The sequence below is a fragment of the Crocodylus porosus genome, unplaced genomic scaffold, assembly GCF_001723895.1.
Source record: "Crocodylus porosus isolate Cpor-Errol unplaced genomic scaffold, CroPor_comp1, whole genome shotgun sequence".
NCBI lineage: Eukaryota > Metazoa > Chordata > Crocodylia > Crocodylidae > Crocodylus > Crocodylus porosus.
Window position 1 is genome coordinate 23,005,559 of NW_017728916.1, and position 25,685 is coordinate 23,031,243.

Sequence of the window (25,685 nt, forward strand, 5' to 3'; positions counted from 1 at the left end):
GGTCCTCCCTCCTCCCTTTTTTAAAGATGGGGACCACATTGGCTATCTTCCAATCATCTGGCACCTGGCCCGAGCACCATGAGCACTCGTAAAGCCATGCCAAGGGCCCTACAATAACTCCAGCTAGCTCCCTCAACACCCTGAGGTGGAGAGCATCTGGACACGCTGATTTGAACACGTCCAGCCCCTCCAGAAGCTCGCTAACCCGCTCCTCCCCAACCTGACATCTGGAGGCGTTCCCCTCAAGTCGGTCTTGCATCACAGTGGGGAAGTCCCAGTCCCTGCCCAAGAAAACAGAGGTGAAGAATTGGTTAAAGAGGTCTGCTTTCTTCTCTGGTGCAACCATCAGATTGCCCAGAGGATCTTGCAGGGGCCCCACATTTCCCAGTGCTTTCTTCATCCTCCCTATATATTTGAAAAAGGACTTTTTTGTTATCTTTGATTTTGGACGCAAGTCCTAGCTCTATGTCCACCTTAGCTTTCCTGACAGCCCCCTTACAGGCCCGAGCAGAGGAGGTATACTCCTCTTTGGAGACAGCACCCCCCTGCCACCGGTTGTACGCTGCCTTTTTGGCAATCAGGCATTCCCATACACCTTTGGTGAGCCAGAGGGGCTTTTGGGCAATCCTGCCCCCCCTTGCTTTTTCTTGGGATAGTCAACCCTTGGGCCCTGAGTATCGTCTCCTTAAGGAATGATCACTCATATTGGGCACTGAGTTCCCTGCCCTCAAGAACCCCAGTGCCTCTCCCACTAATCTCTTCAACTCGTTGAAGTTGGCCCTCTTGAAGTCTAGGGCTACCACCTAGCTGCTGGCCCTTGACACCCTGTGCTGGATGGTGAATTCCAGCAAGCAATGATCGCTATCACCCAGGTGGTCAAGGACCTGGAGGCCCCTTACCAGGTCATTGCCTGTGGCCAGGACCAGGTCCAACAGGGCATTTCCTCTGGTGGGACTGTGCACCTCTTGAATTAAGTGGAGGTCTTGTATCTCAGCCAGGAACCTCCTGGAATGGTCCAACCTGGCTGACTGTTCCTCCCAGCAGATGTCCGAGTAATTTAAATCTCCCATGACAACTACATCCTTTGCCTTAAGTGCCTCTGCAAGCTGGCCCGAAAATTCCTGGTCCAGCTCCTCCCCTTGGTTGTGGGGTCTGTAGTAGACCCCCACCGTTAGATCCCTCTCCCCACAGCTCCCTTGTATCTTGACCCAGAGCACTTCAGCCTGCCCTTCCTCTGACCCCATTCTGCTGGCAGAGGATGTGTATTGCTCTTTGACATAGAGCGCCACACCCCCGCCTTTCCTTCCTTCAAATTTACATTAAAAATATCTATGAAAAATTAAATATAGATCTAGAAATTTAAGAATGAATACAGATAAACAGGAAAAAATGGAGGTGTGTCATCTTTTATAAAGATCCCCATTCCAAATATACCCATCAGATAGTTTTGTTAATCCCAAACCCCTATTCATACAAAACTAGTGCTGCACTGTCTGGCATGAACAGCAAGAAAAAAACTGGAGCATAAATAACTCTCTTACAATCGCAAACCCATTAAGACATCTCCATCATCTACTAACACAGAAAGGGAGTTTAGAGATCTTTCATACTGTATATAGGTCAACATCTGTCATTCAGACTACTCATTTCTTACTTCACAAAGCTTTTATGGCAACCACTTAATATATTTAAAAGCAGGTCTGTCAGATTTGCACTGTTGCTGTGTGTGTCAGTCAGCACAGGTTATATTTGCTCATATTCCAGTAAACCACCAGTTGTTTAAGTTATGGCTTATTACCAAAAAGAAAAATACCTCACAAAACAAAATTAGTGTTGAAGGATGCAAGTTTTTACTGCTTTTTGAGGATCGATTTTGCAATTTTATAAATAGCAACTGCAAGATCGGGGCTGGAATTATTGACTATAACAGAGACCATGAAAAGAGCAATTGCAAAGCTAGACAGGCTTCCCAGTTACATATTGCATTCTGTCCTTGATATAAAAATGTGAGATTCATGCTTCCAAACATACCAAGATTAAGTCTTCTTAACTCCTAGAACCTAGTGAGTAATTAAAGTGTTGCTGTACTTTTTTAAATGACTTGCAGCAAAGGCATAGTGGTATTGCATGTTTGCTTGTCTCTCACTGATTCCACACAAGTAAAATGTACATTTCTTCTAAGTGGCAGGCATAATAACTCTGATTTCTTGGGACATGTCCACTCATGCAGGCACATGCGCTTGCAGCAGCTCAAATAAAAGCAAGCAAATTTGAACCGAGGCTTTTTGCCTCAGTGCACATGCCCAGACATGCACTTTGGTTTGGGACAAGTTGTGCCACTTGGGACAAAATAACCCTGCCTGGCTCCTCCCAGATCTGCAGCCAGGGGGAGCTAGAGCCTGCTGGCCCCAGCAGTGTAAAAAGCTGCCTTGTCCTGGCCCCATCAGTACAAAAATTGGCCTGGCCAATTGGTACTTGGGGACACTGTGCCTTGTGCCAGCTGAAGCAGCCCTGAGAGTTCCCTCCACCCTCTACCCACTTCAGCTGTCTGGCAGTGGGGGCTGCTGCCTGGCTGAGACCTGCTGCCACCTGCAACAGCATGTGGCCCTAAGGCTGTGTGCTTGCCAGACTCAGATGGGGGCTGCACAGCTATTAGAGGCATCTGACCCTCTGGGCCTCTGCCAGTGGGCTGTGGCTGCAGAGTTGGCCTTTGTGCGGCACTAGTGCCATGTGTGCCCCTGCCCAGCCATCTCGGCAGCTATCGCCCGGAAGATGTTCCCAGTGTAATGCCCTGCTTTGAACTGTCAAAGCATGTTCTCCTGTATGGTCCAAAAACATTTAAAGTAAAATTAAATGGTTAAAGTAAAATTAAATTAATGAATTTGTTGTATCTGATTAACCACTGTAAAATGTATAAATATACTGCAGGCAGTTGGTTCCCAAGTGCATGTCCTATATAAACAAGTATGTTTATTGAAAAGCAGAAACAAGTGTTTTCTTTTAGTTAAAACAAAATAAATATACAAAATGCTTTTTCTCCGTACTGTGCTCAAGTCAAACAAAAAGCTAGAAAAAAAATTAAGCTATGATTCCAGCAGTAAAAAAGAATTTAAGAAATAACTAAAAAATATTTTTAAATACTTTCATTTTTCATTACGTAGAAGAGATTTCATATGATGACAACCCATTATTTTATCAGCATTATTGTCTTAAATTATGTAAATTGTACCCTTTTGTTAATATAAATTTGGCATCAGACTAGTTTCAAAAGTTGCCCTCATCAGAGGTTCAATGTCCAGTTGGAAGGAGTCTGTGCTGGGTCCAATACTGTTTAATATCTTTTTTAATGATTTGGAAGATGGCACTGAGTGAACACTTTGCAAATATCATCAAGTTGGGTTTAGCTCCAGACACTGTGGGCAGTAGGGCAAAGATTCAGAATGACCTTGATAAACTGGAGAAATGGTCCAAAATCAATCAAATTAAATTCAGTAAAGACAAGTGCAAAGTCCTGCTCTTAGGACAGAGAAAATCAGATGCACAAATAAAGCAAGGGGAATGATTGGCTGCAATAAAGTACTACAGAAAAGGACCTGGGGATTACAGTATACCAGAAGCTGAATGTGAGACAATGGTGTGCTCTTCTTGCAAAAAAGACCAGTAATATACTGGGCATCATTAATAGGAGCATCACTTGCAAATCAAGGGAAGTGCTTCTTCACTAGTGAGGCCTCACTTGGAGTATTCTTTTCAGTTTTGGGCCCCTCACTTCAAAAAAAAATGTGGAAAAATTAGAGTCTATCAGAGAAAGACAAAAATTACTAAAGGTCTGGGAAACACAAATTATAAGAACAGTTGGAAGAAATAGGATTATTTAGTCCAGAGATGAGTAAGTAGGGGAGAAGGGAGATTTGATAAGTATTCATATACCTAAAGAGTGGTTAAAAAGAGAATGGAGAAAGGCTGTGTACACATGTTCAAATGCTCTGGGAGAGTTCTCCCAGGTTTGTTCTCCTGGTATACGCTTGGAGACACCTGAAGGCATGGGAATGTTGAGGCCCTGAAGAGCAGACAGCTTGCAGTGCTAATGCTGTACAGCCAGGAAGCCCTTGTGCATACATCTCAGCATACTGTACATGCTCCCTTAGTCTGTGTAGAGACAGAATGGCAATGGGCACAGGGAACACCCAATTGGCTGACCTAGTCTGCTCAAGGTCAGCCAGTGTCTCCTTGAAGCTCCATGTAGGGACTGTGAAAAGGGATGTGTTCTGCTCCCTGTTCATAGTTTCATAGTGTTCAGTAGAGTCCAGTGAACAATACACTGTAGCTAGGTACAGAGATTCAAAACAAGCCCGAGGCAGAATTGATCTAAGTTATGGGGTTTTCTGTAATCAGTGTACTTTAGATCAATAGCAAACAGAATACGCATTTGCTATTTGGTGGAGGGGTACAAATCTTAGATTGGGTTCTGCCATTTTTAAACCAGTGCCGAATTTCTGTTCTGTTATGGGTATAGACTGGTTTCCAATCACTTATACCAGTAAAAGTGCTGTCTGTATGGAGCCACTGTCTCCCTTGGGAAGAGGTAAAGGAAAGGAGGGAAGCACCCCAAGATGCTGAAGGATTATGCTTTGGCTTTTCTTAGAAAAGAACCTGTACAGACATTTGCTCTCCCAGAAGAAATGTTCCAGAGAGAAGATTAACACTAGTTTTTCCTCAGATTATTTTTCTTTCAGAGTGGTCATTTTGGCTACATATACACATTTAAATAAGCTGGAAGAATTGAAGGATCAGGAATTGAGTTCTATACAATCAGTGTAACTTTTGGTGTTTTTATTGCATACACACATACCTAAGCTATCCTAAATGTGCTAACTTGGGTACTAGAAACAGTCTAGCTATGACAGCACAGCACTCCGTGGGCACTAACTATACTCACTCAAAGCTAGCTTGAATATACTATACTATACTATACATACCAATGTATACATACTCTGCAGCAGGTACATATATTACACTATACTTCTCCTTATTTACAGTCCTTAGCTCTACAAACAATCCCAGAGTAACTGGGTGTTTTTTGCAAGAATAATTAGGAGTAGATATTGTATTATAGTTCAAACATGGCTTAGATATTTAAGGTATCCTCATTAGTATCTTACTGAGATCTGTTGGGCAGTCCTCAACTTTCCAAGATCTATTGCTTCAAAAGCCCCATGGCTTCATCCTCAGTAAGACATTACTAGGTCACATGTGAAAAATGTTCATCATAAAGAACACAAAAACAGTGTATAACTTCTGAATAATATGAATTCCTCAGTCCCAACATTTGTAGTAAGAGATTTTTAGATGAATTCTAGTGCAGAATTTCCAAGTACAACCCTTTGCCAGACTTTCAGGTTTATGAATACATTTTGTAATGATATAACTCTTTCAGTTAGGAAGGTGATTTAAAAAAAATGTGTTATGCCCCTAGTATGCATGCATTTACAGCAATATTGAAGTGTTAACACATTATAATTACATTGGCAGAGAAATGGTTATGATCACATTAAGGGCGTTATGTAATTTTAACTATATCACTGCTAAAGAAATACAATTTCTATGCGTCAACAAAACCCTAGTGGGGTTCAGTTAAATATTAGATTCAGAAATGTATGTGTGCTGGAAGCTCCCATTAAGTCACTAATCAGGGCTTTTGTTGGATCTCATTCTCACCCCCACACCCTTTTTCTTCCTCTCAGGACTCCTTTTAAGTGTTAGACAAATCTCCTCCAGTCTAACATCAAAAACATACTGACAGAAATAAGACTGCTGTCTTCTCTCTAGCAATACCACCCACTGATCCATGAATAAGTGTTCTAGCTTCAAGGCACATCACTGCTATAAAGCTACTCCTTTGAGTTTCAAAGAAGAGCTTCTTGTCTTGTGTCCTAAGATCTAGAAACCTGCTGTAGTTAGTGGGTGAGTCAAAAACTGAAATCTGAATTTGCAGCATGCAGTAGAAAATCCCTTTTTTTAAAAAAAAATCCATATTTTGTAAGATAACAGAAAAGAACAGCATTTTAGAGGTAATATTCATGCATGTTTCTTCCATAATTTTAAAATTATTTTTCCTGGATTTCTTCATGTAATAGTTAAAAGTATAAAGATAAATTGTATATTGTTTTACAAAGAATGTAGTGAGCTCTTAGAAATATTCATTAAGATTACAGTACTAAACAGTGATTCATACATTTTACTTCAACATTTTGTGCCCCATGGGTGGGGTATGGGGGCAGACTTGTCCCACGAGTGGGGTAAGGGGGGGGCAGATGGTACCAGCAAGGGGTGAGGGAGGGCAGGTGGGACCCACAGGTGAGGTAAGGGGGGCAGGTGCAACCTACAGGGTTGGCATCCAGGACTGCCTGGTGGGGTCCATGGTGGGGGGAGCTGGGAATCAGGGGCTACTCTTAAATCCCTGACTCCCCCCAGTAAACCTGTACTCTCATCCCTCCATCCCTTCCCCACACCAGGATTTACTTAGTAAGCTCTATAGTGTTTTTCCTAGGCCCTTGGGTTCCAGGGATGAGGTACTCACTCAGACCTCCATGCCCCCGGGGTTCTGTCCTCGAGTCAGCATTCAGCAGAGACTGGTGGGATGATAAACAGCTTCATCTTTATTAGGAAACAGGATTCAGCAACACACACACTCACAGCTTGCAGGGAGAACCACCCACACCACCAAACCGCACCAAAACGGCATCGCGGGAAAACTGGACTGTTCTACTGCAGGCCCCTTAAAGGTAAATACTGTATACCATATGCCTCTTTTTTACTATGAAAGCTTCCTCTTAAATAGTTGAATGTTTATCAGTAGCTACTTTAGCTTGTAATGCTTCAGGATCGTGGAGCCAGACATTGCTAGCACTTGGCTCATCGACGGGATCTAGCCTTTACTGCTATCCCATTACATAGTCCTCGTACTTCAGTGGCAACTTCACCACATGTTCACTCTTAGTATGCATGGTGTCATCAGGTGTCTCTGTGAGTACCAGTGGATTTTCTGGAAATGTAATGAAACTCTTGCTTTTGGTGGTCTGGTTTTACTTCTGATGTTTGTTCTGCTACCGTCTCTTGAGGTGCATCAACATGTTCTGCTGGTACCAGTAAGTAATCCTTTTTTTAAGTGTCTTCTGTTCCTCCTGTAGACATTATCACAGGGGGGTTTCACCACGTAGGAACACGGTTCATCCCTTTTTGCCATAATGGACACTGGTATCCAACTTGTACTTGTTTGCATCCTTACTTTCTCCCCCTCTCACAGAGGTGGCAAGAATGCAGCCATGTGGTCATAGTGCTTCTTTTGGTGCCTTTGAAGTTTCCACAACTTGTGGGAGGCATTCAATGGTAGTCTAGGAGTTGGCACTGCCACTGTAGCAGGGAGTGTACTGCACAAAAGTCTCTCCATCAGAGCTACACTGGAGTATACTCAAGACCCATAATAGGCATATTCCAGAGATTGAGTAAAGCCATGCTTGCTTTACCAAGAGATTTAAATAAGAGGGTAATATTGCATTTATAGTCTAAATCTATTGCAAACCCGTACTCCAAATATTGTATGTCTAAAAAACCACAGTCCAGTCTTCCTTAGTAATACCCACTTCATGTTATAAGTAGGACTATTGGCTACAATATCTTCTTAAACATTGGTTTGATGGTCTGAACTGTGAGTTCAGCCTGACCATTGAATTGTGTATAACCCAAACTAGAATGGGTGATGGTTATGCCCGTCTATCACAAATTGACTTTGGTAAGAGGGGAAGCATGGCAGTATCAACTGCCACTTCTCCCTCATCACCGAATTTCCTTATCCATGGGGAGCCCTGCAGGCTGGAAGCCATGGCTTCATAGGCTAGAAGTTGAGCACCCCTGCACTATAGCATATCTTCATAGTATAGTTCATTCAGTATAAAATATATTTTCTGAAGGAATTGTATTTACAGCATAGAAAGGTGGTAGTTTGTCAGGAACAAGCTTGGGCGAAGTTATATAGCATAGCAAAGAATGATAAGTTCAAATTTACTTTAAAAGGGAAGAGTTGAGGTGTATTATTTCAAGAAATAACTTGTTTTGCAATAAAAACCAAGGAAAACATGCTGTGGACATAGGGAAAAGGAAACTTTTGTAAATTTATGGAACATATACATAAGGTCACATTAACTGAAGCAAAAATATACATTATTTTCATCCAACGTATTCTAAATAAGACGGTAATATTGCATTTATAGTCTAAATCTATTGCAAACCTGTACTCCAAATATTGTATGCGACTAAAAAACCACAGTCCAGTCTTCCTTAGTAATACCTACTTCATGTTATAAATAGGAACTATTGGCTGAATTTTATGAAGGAGTATATCTTGGTACTGATAGAAGAGTTTGTGTTTTGGGAACCCAGAATTGTAAGACTGTGTATCAAGTTACTAATATAGTTCTGACTATACAAATATGGGGGAATGATTGGTCTATTACCTGTGTAAAACCTCTGAACATGGGTAGGGTTAATTAGATTGTTGTAGGAATTTTCCAAAAGACTGAGTAGACTCATACTGAGCTGAAAGCTTACGCATTTAATAAAAAAGTGGACCTTCTCTTCGGCCAAATTGCCTTTTGAGATCTTATTAAATATTCATATGATATCACAAGTGTAACATAGCACCAAAAAAATGAAATACATATTTCCTCCAAGTCCAGTGTTTTTGCAAGGAAAACTTGCAGAAAAAAGATCACCAGCAATTTATACAATAGTTGGAGACTTTTCCTATTGCTACAGAGCCTGCATTTACATCAGCAGAAAAGGCTTTTTAAGTTTGAGGCAATATTTTTTTCTGCTCCCAATAGAGTGATACCAGTAGCTTCTCAGTTATTGATTGCTTTTAAATGAAGCTTTTAGCATAGTCACTCAAATAGAAGTTATCTCACTTGCGTAAGCCCTACCAAACCAGTAAAATAGCTTTGCTCCTGAAACCATCCTCAGAGCCTAGGGGAAAAGAAATGCCAATCACTTCATCATGCAATGGATGTTGTCCTGTTACCTGACCTTACTCCATGGAGTCATTTGTATGTTTGCTAAGTTTGTGGAGAAATGTTTTTAAATAAGAATCTTCAAGACCTTCTTCATGGACACTAATATATGCAATTTGTACTGTAGTTCAAAAGGTAGTTTAAAGAAAAAATCATTTATGAAACTTAAAGTACTGCAAAATTATCATCATGCTACTGGTGATTGGAACAGTGTTACACAGTCTTAGCTTAGCATTTTCCCCTGCTTAAATATTTTTTATTTATGTTGTTTCCAAAGAATATTCACTAGACAATTCAGTGACATAATATGTTGTGAAATGTAAATGCACTGTTAACATTTAGTTTATTCTTCATACCACTAAGCACTGACTTAGCTTTTTAAAATGCTAATGCATCTCTCATAGAGCATATGAATGTCTTCAACCCTATTCTGAAGGCATTAATTTACTGTTCATATACAAAAATGCAGAATTCCTTGAGGGAAAATGGCTATAAAGTACTACAACTGATTAAAACATAAATCACGGTTTCTGCCAGGCGTAAATATATATGTACATATTAAAGGTACATAAATGTACATATACATATGAAATACATATGCAAGTATATTGCACATTGTATCAATTTTACATTTTTTTGAAAAGCACCTATAGGTAAGCTCTTGATACTTGCTGTTGCTGTTAAATTTTTAAATATAAATATGGATATGTTACCTGCATAATGTTCTTGTTCTCCTGCTTTCCTTGCTTTTTCTACTTACACAGAAATAGAAAAAAAACTCACTCCAAATATTTAATTAATAAGTAGATAGCTTTAAATTAAACATTTAATAAGAAATCTTGTTAGAAAAGAATAAGTTATATAAGAGGTTAAATTAAACAAAGCACTGTTAGGACTTTTACTAGGAAACCCACATACTGGAGTTGCAAATTATATAACTAGAACAGTTTTTCACCCTGGCCCTAACTGGAACTCCTTTTTGTTCACAGATAATTCTAGGTGTAATTTTACACTCCAAGTTTTTTTGCAGTTGGAAAAATGAAGGCTGGCATCTGGAAATCTGACCCACATCAGTTTCCCTATCATAGATTCCAGCTTTTAAAAAGAACAAAATATAAACTTCCTTGTCTTCTCCAAAACATTAAAAAGTTTAAAATTGTAATCAACATGAGCTAAATAAAGTACTTGTGCAGTATACCAAAACTAGATTAGCAGTATATTTTGTGGAATACTTTTTCCATGTTAACAGAAACAAGGAAAGACTTTCATTATCTGGCTAAGAATAAGAATTAGATTAGTAATTTTCTCATTTCACCATTATCTCACGTCTGTTCCATGAAGCTTGTTTTAACCCTGATGGAATGATCTTTATCGCAATATTATTCAAGTGAGTTGCTCTCATTTAGTCATAAATTTAAGTCATTATGGAGCAAATGAGATTGGACCGATTAAACGATGAACATATCTGAAGATATTTCTTCATCAAAACAAATATAAAAAGCTATCTATAGACTCAACCCAATCCTTCCTGATAGATTTCCAGCAACGAATGCATAGCACTAATTTATGAAGCGATTACATTTCAAAAAGTAGAAAAGAGCATTCAAGTAACTTCAAAATGTTATGCGGTTTGTATTGCCTTCCTCAGCTGTACTATTCTTTTCCCCTTAATATCTTGGTCTAACACTTAGCTTGCCGTGTCTTCCTTAAATTCATACATTACTAACAAAAAAAAAGAATAAAAAGAATGTTATTTTTGCTATGAACTCTATGGCCCTTACCCTGTAAGGAGCACTATGTACAGCCCTAATGACTGTAGGGTCCACCCTCATGTTACACCATACAGAACTGGGGATTGAGGTCCTAAATTATCAAAGTAAGAAAGTATGCACTTGAGCAGTCTCATTGATGTCAGTAGGATTATATGTATACTTAAAGTATATCCTTAAAAGTGCTCTGCCAGATATTTTCAATCTGTCTTAAAAATGCCAAGTTAAGTTCTCAAATGGTGTAATTTTTTTGCATGGAGGTATGCAGATTTATATTAGCTAAGGCAATGGTGGCCAGCATGGCACAAATAAATCCCCGCCCATACCCCTGCCAAGTGCCTCTCTGATCCTGATCCCCACCCTTCTCCCACAAAGCATACCTGATAGTTTTTGCACCCTGGAGCACTGGAAAAGGTGGCTTCTGCCTCCAGCCTTGTGGAAGGCAGGATACTGATGTGAGAGGAGAAGTTATGGCCAATAGCCAGGTTAAGCCTTCTTGGCCCCTCAACAGCTGTAGTTTTATACGGAAAGCAAGGATCTGAAAACTTTAAGTCAGTAGCATCAGTAGCAGGGCCAAAAAAGTGTTTACTTGTTTTTTGGCAGTGACACCTGACATCTCTTTTTGAAGCAGGGTCCTGCCCCCTCCCTGATCTGCTTCATGTGGCCAGAGGCTAAAATCCCTGACCTTGAATCTGCCCATGCTTTTAACTAAGCATCCAGGATTCATCTACCATTTACAGCAGCTGCCTGTGGCATGCATGGCATGGGTTGGCCACTCCTGAGCCAAGGGTCTGGTCCACTATCTCTTGTCAATCTAATGCCACATCTATCAATGACATTGTATGATTGTATAAATATGTTTATTTGTTTAAAACTTACAGAGGTATTTAAAATTGATAGTGAACATGTGATTAGTGTTCAGGGGCATATTTGCTTCACTCCCATTCCTGTAAATGTTACCTTTTTTCCATGACTCACCCAACTGAAATAAAAGAAATGATGAAATAACTGGGCCTTGTTTTGATCATATTTCTTTATGTTCTTTACTTAACCATGCAAGTAGAAGGAAGATGATTTGATCCAGAGAAGAACAGCCTAATGCTTAAATATAGGGCTGTCAAGGTTTTATGAAGTTTTTGCCTTAGGCTGCCTAGAAATAAATTCCCAAGGGTTGGTTCTGTGCATCCTCAGGACACAAACTGTACATTAATTTATTTGAACACTGTGACAAACTTAATTTTCCTTTTTGACATATAACCTTTTTTCCCATAGAACTAAACATATCTGATTTCACCCATGCAATTTGCCATAGATTTCATTTTTTCCCCATTAATGTTTCTATTACCTATAGAATCAACTTAGATTAATTTTATCACTTATTTTAAAGCCAGAAAACCCTAACCCATGTATACTGAAAAGCTAAATTAGCAAAATAGTAAATATGATGCTCGGAAATGCTACCAAATCTTACAGTATTAGCACATGTATTTAAAGCTAATGCTTATTGTTAGTAGTAAGGCAAGGAAATTTGGGTTTTGTTTGTTTCTTTGTTTTTTATTTAAGTGAGAGGCTCTGAATAACCTCTGTCTGAGAGCCCATTTATTGACACAAATAAAAAGTAAATAAATATGACAATTGGAACTAATGTAATGCTGGATACTAATTAATTCAGCTTTCCTGAATCTGGATTTATGCCCAATAATTGTGTTTTCAGCATTTTGTGTGTCTGACCCCTGTAGAATAAACTGACCATTCAAACTGTAAATTATGTTGTAGCTTCTTGTTATTTATTACCATTATGTATTATGAGACCTAATGGGGGGGGGGTTGGTAATTTTTGTCCCAATTCTGCAAAATATGCACAGTTGAGTATCCCTATTAAAGTCAATAAGATTACTCAACAGTATAAAACTACACATATGTGTACGGTTGTATTTGCATAATCAAAGCTTCCAGGCTTAATATTCTTTACTCATTTATCTTGCAAATCAAGAATTTCATGGGCGTGTCAGGAAAGTCAGTCCATTTATTTTGTTTTTTCTAAGGAAATGAGCTTAACTCAAATGTAAAATTACAAGTCAAAGATTTGTTCACATTACAGTACTGATATACTAATCTGAACAATTTCTCCATTGAAATCTAACTTGTTATTCTTTTCCAGTGCTTCTATATCCCTGCAAGTCTTTCAAGTATAGTCATCTAGCCCTTCTCTCATTTCATGTGATTACACTTTAGACAAATATCGAAGAACATGCTTACGTACTTTGTTGGAACATGTTGTTTTGATATTTTTATTGTGCCTTGTCATCTTCAATGGCTATATTTAGGATTGTGGTATTTTGGACAGCTTATATAGCAGAAGGTGATTAGGAAAGGGGAAGAAGCAGTGGAAACAGACATTGCTTGATGTCTCATTTTTGCCAGCATAAAAATTATGGCAGCAAAAATGATGAGCTAATAGATGTCACTATGCATTGTCATGCAACATGAGAGGCAATTCAGTGGCACATGAAAAGTTAGTAATAGATTCTGACACTTTATTGCAACTGATATCTATTAGCTCAGTGGCAGGAGAGTACAAGTAGCCTGAGCTACTCGCTCTCTCCAGCCATCCCAAGCAGGGGGACAGAGAACCTCAAATCCCCCCGAGCACCTGCCCAGCTTTCCCCAGGGTAGGAATCTCAGGGTGCCTCTCCGTAAGTGGGGAAGTCAGGATTTCCTGCTCACCTAGAGATTTTATGAGCAAATTTTACAATCCCCCCCAGCCCATGCTGGGGAGCAGGAAATCCCCTGCAAGGGATTTCCCAATGAGCATCTGCAGTGGAGAGGGGGAAACTCCCATCAGAGTTCCCCCCTCTCTGCTTCAAGACACATGTACAAGGAAATCCCTTGCAGGGGATTTCCCTACATATGTATCTGTACCCCAACCCAATGTGCATGTGTGAAATATTTTTTTGGGAGGAGGAGTCACTCCTATGGGTTGGGACACCGAAGTCAGGGCATGGCACCCAGCAACATCTATAGATGTCTACAGCATGATCAGCTGTGCCAGGACATATCACAGCACAGCTGATCACATTCCACAGAAGATGTCTGTTTGCAGTCTGAAAGATTCACAAAATGTTACTCGTTAATGCTGCATCGATTGTGTGTTTACAACACTGTTTGAGCTGTTTGTGTTTTATTTTTGATAAATTAATTAAAGGTAATTTTTTTATCATTTATCTTTATTGTCATAAGAAAAAAACCTCTTTTTGAAAAAACCGTATCTTTCTCCAAACCTAACATATCAAGTGACCTGGGCATGCCTCACAATTCACTGGCAATTGTCCTTAAATTTTTCTCTTTTTTTAGGTGAGGACTTCCATAAACAAACTTTTCATCAAACTCCTTTCATCTTCATTATCTTAATCATCAAGTATGTTTGGTTTCTAATTTGTTTTCTGGTAGGTGATATAGCTACTCAAAAACAGGTGCAAGATAAGTTAGCAGTTGCCAGCTCATTTGTTTGTGTGACTTTTTCTTAAGATTAGGAAGCAAAACTGCATTTGTTTATAAGTTTACTAAACAATAACATATTTAGAGTTTACAAGATTTAGAGTTCTTAGCAATATAAAGGCATAAAAAACTGTACCATGTAATTTTAAAACAGCTGGCAAGAACATTTTCTGCTTTCCCATATTTACATAAAGCCACCCAAAATGCCATGTTTAGCTTCTGTAGAAGTACATCTGTATTACACCTGCAAACAAGCAATATCTTATTTGTTGGATACAATTAGTGAGGGTAGAAATTCTATTACAGTAGCACCATTCAGCAATGGGGTTCCCCAGTTTAATAGAATTTTCTTTTGGCTGCCCTAGTGGCTTATCCCTCTTACTTTCCTTACAATAGTAGCAATATGTAAGAAATGAACCTAGGTGTGCATCCATTATAAAACCTAGACAGTCAAAGGCCCTTTACTCTTATATTCTACATTTAGTTTGCAAAATAACTGCAAAAGTCAGCCTGGCCTAACACTGGAACACACTGGCCTTACAAAGGAAGAAAACAATCCTCTAACAGGAATGTATATCTTACTTCAAACATCTGCATACCAAAAGACTGAAGACTGAGTGTATGGAAAGCTGGAGATTTCAAGCAAATAACCCAGATCACTAATTTATATATCCAGTAGATATAAAATGTGCTGTGTTGGCTTATTGGTATCTCTGGATTTCAGGCTTCTAAGTTATACTTTTTATTAGAATGCCAAAAGTTTCTCTGACAAAGATACCAGATTTTTAAAAAACTATTATCCCTTCTGCTTTCATATCTATTACATCACCTCTTAACTTTCTCATAGACCTTTATTGCCGGTTCCATCCTCTTTCCCCGTTCTCTGTCTCTGGATAGTTCTTTCCCACTACTGGGAAAAGTGATGCAGCAGCATCACTTCTCCGTGTCCAGAATGGTGGCAGCTGTATGAATCATAGGACTTGCATCACAAATCTTCTCTTCTGTTGGAGTTGCTTTAATAAGCCCACAGAGAAGTGATCTTCATGGCAAAGACTGTGTCTGCATGAGATGCTGACTACACAGTTGTTACTGCGCAGTCTTTTAGTACTTACATAAATGTAGCAGGCATGGGTGTCTGGTGCCTCGAGTCGAGGGGGGGCACATGCCCCCCAACACCAGTCAGCAACCAGGGCAGGGGTGTCCCCCAGCGGCCAATCCCACTGGTCAGGTCCCCCAGCAGCTGATCTCAATGGCCAGGGGGGCAGTCCACCAGCAGCCGATCTCACTCACTGTAAAAGTGGCCACACCACTTCTGGGATTCCCACAGCCACTTCTGGAAGCAGCTTAGCTGCTTTTGCTGGCCCCACTCCCCAGCTGGTGCTCACGGGGGAGCACTGGTGTCCCCACCTGTCTCCCTGCCCACTGGGTAAACAGGGAGTGCGGCCTGACAGGGGATGCACCAGTGCTCTTAGGGGGTGCACGTGCACTGCCTATGCATTGCCCCTGGTAGCAGACTTACCTTTTTTAGGGCTTGGGTAAAGTCCCAGGTTTGAGGGTCTGCTGTTTGACTGGTGGAGCTCATTCACCAATCCGGAGACAGTAAAGGGAAGCAATACCACACCCTTTTCTGAAGGGAGGGGGCAAGAGTGGCTGGACCTGAATCAGAATTATGCCAGCCAGTTCCGGAGAACTTCAGGGTTGGATCCCCTGAAGAGTATAAAAGGGGAGTGTGTTTGGCAGGCTAAGGTGAGATGACAAGGGAAGACAAGGAGAGAGGAGCTCCAGAGATGGCTGTACTCGTGACCCCACCTGAGCTTCAGTGGTGTGCAGATTGGTGCACAGGGAGCTGGCCCTAGAAGCACATTGAGGCTGCTCAAGCTCCATGCAGTGCATTGGTCAGGACACAGAGAAACCACCTTGGAAGCAACTCATGGATGCTCACATTAGCCCCAGCCCCAGGCCGAGTGACCAGAGCCCCACAATGCAGCTCCACATTTAACTAAAAGAACCCCGGTCCTCAGAGCAGGGCGAGGCAAAAAGGAGAAACCCCAGTGTGAGACCATGGAGTCAGAGCCTGCAAGGGCTTGGCTCCTGTAAGACAGAGAGAGCCCTGGGTGCCCCCTGCAGGATGCCGGGCCATTGAGGAGAACCAAAGGCGCCGCTGAGGAGAGGCTTTTGTGGGACTGGACACCAGGAGATAAGCCTCAACTTCTCCAGAGAGGAAGCATGAGTTACTGGGGAAGCGGGCCCCACAGGGGAGGCTGACATGGGTGAGGAGGGTCTGCCACCTCCACCATCCATTGCGGGAGCGGCATGTCCATGTCTCAGGGCCCTAAAGGGGAGGGGCTTCAGGGAAACCCCTTGGGGAGGTGCTGAGTTCACTCCCTATTTTGAGGTTGTCATTGTGTTAAAGGCTATATAGCTAGGGGTATTCTTTAAGAGGGTTTATATGGTTTATGTGTTTTAATGCCTCAATGTGTATATTGGTATTGTTATTTGTGAAGGTTTAAAGAAATATTATTGTTGATTTACTTCAGTTATATAGGTTAATATCCCTGTGTTAATTGTGTTGTATAGGTTGTAAGTTATTTGGTTCATATTTGGTATTATATGTGAATTGTTCAATATTATATATAGTATTATATGTTAAGCATTATAGATATTCTATGTTTTATATAAAGTGTCTGTATTTATTCTTGTAATAAATTGTACATAGTTAAGTACTTGGTTTCAGCCTACCTCTATAGAGAAGGAAGCAAGCCACTCTAGTAGCTGACCCTTTCCTCAGCACCCTGACTGACCACCATCACTGTCATGGGAGGACAGGATACACCCCCTGGGTGTATCCGGGCTACATAGAAAAGTATTAAATGATTGTTCAGTAACTTGAGTTACTACACAATAGCACCTATGAACAGCTTTGTGACATTAACTGTGCAGTAGTCTGAAACTACTGCATAGTAGCAGTGTGTCATGGTTTCTACCACATGACACTACTGCACAGTAGTCTTGGGCTACTGAACAGTCAGTGTCTTGTGCAGGTGTGGCCAAATTTAATTCTACACTAAACACAGCTCCCTTCTCAAGCTTAAACTGTAGACTCAGCATAGAGTGTGCCCTGCACAGATCCCGTTGGAGCCCCACTGTTTACCTCTCTCCAGCCTAAAAAGGGACCATTTAGCCATACTCTGTGTTCTTTTAGCCAGCTCTCAGTCCACAAAAGAACCTTCCCTGAACCTTCCCTCTAATTTCATGACTACTCAGTTTTCTTTTAAAGCATTTGGCAAGAGACCTTGTCAAAAGCTTTTTGAAAGTCCAAATATATTGGATCAACTGGGTACCCCTTGATATCTATAACTTTGGGGTTTTGAAGCTAACCCCCTCAAAGAACTCCAGCGGACTGGTTAAGCAGGATTTCCCTTAACAAAAAACATGCTGATTCTTCCCCAACAGATCATATTTATTTATGTGACTGCTGATTTTATTATTCCTTATAGATTCAACCTTGCCAGGGATGGAAGTAAGATTCACTGGGCATGTCTACATGTGCATTAATGCACTTTAATTATACAGGTAATAACAGGTACTAAACCATAATTGGTGCTACTGCGCAGTAGCACTGGCAAACATCTTTTACGTGATGCTAATGCATGGCAGACTGATTCTAATGCACATTAGCATAGCTTTTGCAGTGACATACCAATGCACTGTAGAATTGGTCTACGGTGCTCTTATCATCTTGTGTAGACACACCCACTGGTCTGTAGTTCCCAGGATTATCTCCGGAGCCGTTTCTGAAGATGAGTATTATATCGGCAACCTGGCTGTTGTCTGGCATAGAAGCCATTTGTAATGATAGGTTACAAACAATGAACCACAGTTCCGCAATTTCACCTTTGAGTTCCTTCAGAACCCTTATTTCAGGGGTGGGCAAAACGCAGCCTGCCAGGCCATTCTATCTGGCCCGTGGGTCCCCTAAAAAATTTAGAAAATTAATATATATCTGCCCCTGGCTGCCTGTCTCGTGGTCCTTGATGGCTTGCCAAAACTCAGTAAGCAGCCCTCTGCCCGAAATAACTGCCCACCCCTGCCTTAGGTGAATGTCATCTGGTCCTGGTTACCAATTAGTATTTAATTTATTGATCTTTTTCTAAAACTTCTTCTGATGTTAATTCAGTGTGGTCCAACTCTTCAGACCTCCCTAGTCGGAAGATAGGAAGCTAAAACTACCTTTAGGAAGCTAAAACTGGTATGCTTTTAGTACAGCATTTCTTTTAAGATAGATGGCCAGAGAGGTGATAACTTCACTATATATGCACAAATCTCTTATTTAATCCTGTCTCTAGTTTCTTGCATTATTTATGTGATAAAGCAACAAGATTTACATTACCATATAAATTATTTGATATGCTATTTGGCAACAGAAAAATAAGGTAGCCATACCACTTTTACTTAATTTTATCAGTTTAAACAGAAAACAAATTCAAAATGAGATTGTTTATTATATGTCAAGAATTCCTGCACAAAGGAAGGATAAAGTATTAGATTAGCAGTAAAACATAAATGATAAAATAATTTCACATGTAGCTAATGCTTGAAATAATATAAATACATGACACTATAAGTGACTCGTAAATTTCAGTTCAGGCCTATAACACTGATCAAATTATTGATTGCTGATCATTACCTACAACCTAAGATTAGCTGCTGACCCATTATGATGTGACAGGGTTATTGTAAGCAATTGTACTACATATGTCAGCTATTGAATTGAATTAAAATAACTTATTAAAGCTATATAAGCAGGTTCACCTTGTTAAATCTGAAGCTTCCAAATTCCATTTAATAGTTATGCTTTGCTAAAACATACACGTAGCATCTATGTAAAAGATAGGCTTGGAAAAACTAGTGTATTTTTTTCTCTTTTGTAATCTAAAGAGAAGAGAACTCAATGAGTCAATTCACTCCAGAGCTCAAGACTTGTTCAGAATTCATTAACTGACTCCACCTGGAACGCTGACAGAAAAGATCAATGTAGACTCTGTCAGCTCCACCTCTTCCTTCCCACATTCTGTGGGTTTCCACACCTCTCTCTGATATTTTATGTAAATATTACTGCTGCCACTAATAACTCTTTTGAATCTTTTCAGTCAGTAGCTTCAGTAATTCCCTGCCTTTGTCAATGGAAATGACAGGAGAATGGGAAGATTTCAGTATTTTCAGGAAACTGTCCTTGTTACATTTCAAGTTTATTATCACCTTGATCAGGTACTTCCAGCAATTTCTGTTAAATCACCTAGCTGAAAACATGCAAATTACTCTTCAAAGTCTACTGACTAACCATTAGTGGGGTAAAATTTTCAAAATTGCATATGTGATTTGGACTTCTGAGTTACATTCACAAAATAAGTTTAATTCACCTACTAGTAGTAGTTTCTTTACAGTTTTACTAAAACAATACCAAAAAACCCAATAACATTTTATAATTTAAAGGACATGTCTTGTCTGCATGACATGCTTGGTAATCTGGTGGTAACACCAGATGACACAGCTAATCTCTTTAACAGATTCTTTGCTTCCATTTTTCTGAGCAGGGACAGGGACATCCCCCCCACTGGGATCCATGATGGACCAAGGGGAGGCACAGCCAGACCCAGGGTCAGTGAGGACCTAGTCAGGAAACTTCAGGAGGGACTAGATGTGTTCATATCAGCAGGTCCTGACAATCTCCACCCCAGAGTGCTGAGGGAATTGGCAAAGGTCATTGCAGGACCCCAGGCACAGCTTTACGAGCACTCGTTGTGCTCTGGCAAGATGCCAGAGGACTGGAAAAGAGGCAATATAGTCCCCATTTTCAAAAAAAGGAGGAAAGAGGACCCAGGAAACTATAGGCTCATTAGTCTTACCTCAGTCCCAGGGAATCTCTTTGAGAAAATTATCCAGGAGCACATCTCCAAGAGACCAGCAGGGGAGGTTATGCTTAGGGGCAATCAGCATAGGTTCATTAGAGGCAGGTGCTGTCAGACCAACCTGGTTACCTTCTACACCCAGGTCACAAAAGCCTTGGATGCAGGTGTTGCGGTGGACATAGTATTTCTGGACTTTAGGAAGGCCTTTGACACAGTATCTCACCCCATCCTCATTAAAAAATCAGGTGACTGTGGTGTCATGCCTACAGTCAGATGGGTCACAAATTGGCTGGAGGGCCACATCCAGGGAGTAGTGATGGATGAGCCATTTTCGACCTGGAGGGATGTGGGCAGTGGGGTTCTCCAGGGCTCGGTCCTCGGGCCTACACTGTTCAATATCTTCATCGGCGACTTGGACGAGGGGGTGAAAAACACCTTGTTCTAGTTCGCAGATGATACTAAGAAGTGGGGAGAAGTGGGCATGCTAGAAGGGAGGGACAGGCTACAACTAGATCTGGACAGGTTAGAGGTGGGCGGATGAGACTAGGATAGGTTTCAATATGGACAAGTGCAAGGTGTACCTGGGGAGGAAGAACCAGCAGCTTACCTACAGGCTGGGGAACTCCCTTCTTATCAGCACAGAGGCAGAAAAGGTTCTTGGAATCACTATTGATTCCAAGATGAACATGGGCCGCCAATGTGGGGATGCGGTCAGGAAGGCTAACCGCTCCTTGTCATGCATCCATAGATGCATCACGAGCAGGTCCAAGGAGGTGATCCTCCCGCTCTGTGCAACACTGGTCAGGCTGCAGTTGGAGTACTGCATCCAGTTCTGGGTGCCGCACTTCAGGAGGGATATGGACAGCATTGAGAGGGTCCAGAGGAGGGCCACTCGCATGATCGGGACAGCAGGGCAGGCCCTATAAGGAGAGACTACAGGACATGAAGCTGTTCAGCCTCCACACAAGAAGGCTGAGAGGGGACTTGGTGGTCATCTATAAACTGGCCTAGGGAGACCAGCAGGCAATGGGAGAGTCCCTGTTCCCCTGAGTACTACCTGGAGTAACAAGGAACAATGGCCATAAGTTGACTGAGAGTAGATTCAGGCTAGACATCAGGAGGCACTACTTCACAATCAGGGAGGCTAGGAGCTAGAACCAACTTCCAAGGGAAGTGGTGCTCGTCCCTACCCTGGGGGTCTTCGAAAGGAGGCTAGACAACCACCTAGCCGGGGTCGTTTGACCCCAGCATCCTTTCCTGTGCATGGCAGGGGGTTGGACTTGATGATCTGCTTAGGTCACTTCCAACCCTACCAACTATGAAACTATGACAGTTTTTGCTAATATATACAATGAGATTGCACATTTTATTTACTTTTAGCCCTTATTGTTTGTGCAAATACTGCTAGAGAGTATAGGACAAGCTGTGATTCATTGGAGAGAAGCCAAATTTTTCACCTAGAAGCTTCTGAAAACATTACTACATCCTTAGCCATGAAAATCAGCATAGCTCTATTGGCTCACCATGGGATTTATGCTCCTAAAATATATAGGAGCTTTTGAATATTTTGACCTGATTTTCATGGCTTATTTAGTATGATTAGTCACATGAGTTGTTTTGAAATAAATTATACAATGGTCATTATTACTTACTGGATTAACTATGGTTCTTAAATCAAATTTTGAATAGTACTTAGTACTAAGCTCTGTAAGTAGGCTCTTCTCAGATGCTCTGGCACTGATCATTCTAAGAAGAAATTAGAGTGCTCTTAGACTGGAAACATTTCAGAATATCTATTTTGAGTAGGGTAAACAACTGACCATATGACCCAATTTAGCTGGGAAAGTCCTGGATTTTGAAGGATGGGCCTGACCGGCTGGTGAGAATTAAAATGAGTGTCCCAGAAACACAGGAGCACAGGGGGCAATTGGGGGGGGGGGGGGCGCAAAACAGAATGGCACAGAATGGCAAGGCAAGCCAAGCAGGTGGGCAGACAGGCACCACTGCTCACACACCTGCCTACTCAGTGCACCATGCTGCCTCACCCCTGCTTTTGCCTTCAACAGGCTGCTGACTTGGGGGAGCAAGTCTGGAGGGAAGGGGAAAGTGTCCTGGATTTCCTTATGGTCACCCTAACTCGAAAGGCCATGGACTAAATTAGCATTTCTTCCTATTAGTTTATATTTATCTTCCAGGACCTCTTTCACGGCAGAAACAGATATCACATTTGTGACATTGCCCCTTGGCTCACTACCAATGCCCAAAATTTATAGCTGCAACATTGTACTACATCATTGGTTCCAGTACCTGGGACAATCACTGGGTACACAGAAGAAGTCTATGTCTTATGATTTAGTGTAGAGATCTGTTCAGAAGCAGAGATGCTGTTTAGTCCAACTGCAATACAAATATTTTTACCTGAACTCAAAAAAGTAGCAAATTTTGATGCTCTAGTGTAGCAAGATCCCTGCAAAGTTAGTGATCTCTGCCAATTGTGCATATCAAGGGCAGGGACTTGCTGAAGTTTTCTATACGCAGGGATGTGTCTGAAGTGAAGGTACCCTGCATAGCATACGATTGAGTTTATTTGTTCTCTGAAATGAACAGTCTCTTGCATATGGAAGCAAGGTAAGAGTAATAGCAAAGGCTGTACAGAAAGTGAGTAGGGCTGTACATACGGCATGAAAAATCCACTGCATGTGTACAGAAAGGCTTTTGGAGTCTTGATAGGATTTACTGTAATCTGTTTTGCTGGTTAATATTTTGGATTTTTTTTTTTTTAGCCATGCATAGTTTAGTTTATAAACCTGAAGTCTAGGCTACAACCTTTCTGATAGACCTATGCAATAAGTATTTTCTACTGCCTTTTTCTTGCCATAGGTGGCAGGCTAAGGTTAGACTCACATCATTCTAAGTCTAGAATTTAATGGTACTTTAATAAAAATTAGGATTGTATTAATAGCTTTAGTAAAAGAAGATTATGTTATAAAGCATTTTTCTCTAAAAGTCCTTGGTCCTCTGATAACATATCTGGATATTTATAAAAAAGTAAGTATGCTACATTGTCTCTACATGAGCCTGATTCACTTTGTTATGGTCATTTAATGCTAATCTTGATTTTGTTTATATACATTCACTTGATGTCTTCCTTTTCTGGATGACAGCATGGTTTTTAGAGATTTGCAAAAAAATCCCCCTATTTGCAGATTTCACAACAGCCACACAAATCTATTTCTCTGAAATTTTTTGGGCCTGAGCCTGAAACAAACTACTTTTAGTTTTTAAGAATGCAGTAAGGTCAGAGTTGTCAGAAGTTTTTATACTCAGTGATTCCTTTGCCCATCAAGTGATCTTTCTGGAGGCCCTCCAGGGAGGAACAAACATTTTATACCAGGCTGTTTCTTATGATTCAGGTTTTGAAGTTATTCACAGAAATGTGGAAATCAAAGGCAAGTAGCTAAAGCAAATCTAATTTCTCTTGCTATAGTACAAGGCACCTGTGGGGATAAACTAAATGTGACCCCAAGAATTGTCGAGACAAATTTACCGAGCCAGAGAAGTTTCTAGAGACAGGGCTTCCTAACTGAGGAAAAAATCCATAAATTGAACATCTTTTATCATTTCATTCTTTAAAATATAGATCCACAGCATTTATAGAGCCCAAAAGATTTTGAAGAGACAAAATTATTTTTAGAATAAACAGAAAGGGACAGATTCAGCCTTAAGTTTTGTCCACTTTGGCAGTGAAATTTCTATTTGGAAAGGGGCTGTGGACTTAGAAATAAGCTGCACCTTCTCTGTGTTGAGAATGCCTTTCCAAGAAGCAGGTGTCCAGGTTGTAGCCATATTGGTCTAGAGGCTAAAGGAATCAGAACATGTGTTAGAGGTGATATATTTTATTAGACCAAGTAGATTTTTGCAAAACAACCAATCAAACAAACAAAATTAATTGCAAGCTGTCAAGCACAAGCACCCTTCTTTGGGCATAGGAGAAAAGACTGTAAAAGTTCTCCTGGGTAGAAATGGTAGTTCATATTTCTTAGGAGAGTTGAAGGTGTGGTTTGGAACAGTTCATTTTATGCAGGTTAGGCTCAGAGAAAAGTTGGAATAGTCTGTATACCTCAAAGTTGTTTGGTGGTAAGTAGGATATAATCATATTTTCGTTCTGGTTATGGTGTTTCAAATTTCAGAGAGGAGTAAACAGATGGAATGCTCTTCTGCACAGACATTTCTTACACGGTGTCTCTGAGCTCTGTGATAAGGCTGTATGATGAGGCAAATTACCTTGAACAAAGGTGGAAGCAGGATTTCAGGTTTTGGGTGGTCAAACTTGCTTCCTCCTTGTAAAATTATGAAGATTTCTTTTTTTAAAAATCAGCTAAAATTCAGTATCTTCCAACTTTTCTCTGAGTCTAATCGGCATATAAAATGAACTGCATATCAAATGAACTGTTCCAGACAGGAGATTTTGCCACATCTTCAAATCTCCTGTGAAATATGAACTTTCATTTCTACCCCAGAGAACCTTTACAGTCTTTTCTCCTAGCCCTGAAGAAGGGTGCTTGTGCCTGAAAGCTTGCAATTAATTTTTTTTTTTTTTTTTGCAAAAATCTAGTTGGTCTAATAAAAGATATCACCTCTACCATGAGTTCTGACATGGGTGGGAATGGATAGAACCACAGTGACACAGCAATTGCATCAATGTTGTGCCTTTGGAAATCCAAGCTATAAGTGAAAGCTATCTTGATATTCCAAGCAGCTAAATTCAAACAGTGCAACAAGCCATCCCTTGGAGGGAAGCTCCTTGTGAGAAGGAGAATTAAGAGAGGTCTACTTTACACCTCTTCAGTGTGTATAGCTCTAAGGTATTTCCAAAAGTTAACGTAAAACAAATAAATATTAGGAAAACATAAGTAGTGGGAATCACAATATGTACTTACGATAATAACCTATTTTTAGATCATTTGACAAATTATTATAGTTTTTACGATGATTGTAATCCCACATTAGGCAGTTAAGGTGGTCTGGATAACATCCAAAGGGTTTTCATTCTTCTGACATTAGCCACTCCAAGTCTGACATTCTGAAGCATGTACATTATATAATACTGATTTATTTATTCAAAATAAATAATATCAGATTAAAAGAGTAGCAGATGAAAGAGAGTTGATCTTGTTGTTTAATCTAAAATAGGTACTCCCAGAAGCCTGTCAATACCTGGTATTACCCAAATCTCTTGCTGGTGAGAATCATAAGGTGATTCTTGCCATTAAGAAGAACCAATTGGGAATCCCAACTGTTCCTGTTTGGGGAAGCATTTACTATACAACTGAACTCTCACATGGGTCTACACTTGTGAGAGGTCCGTGAGTTCATACCTGTTAGCTTTTTAAGTTGTACAGGAAAAGATGAAATACATGTATGGTATGGTGTAGAACAGTGGC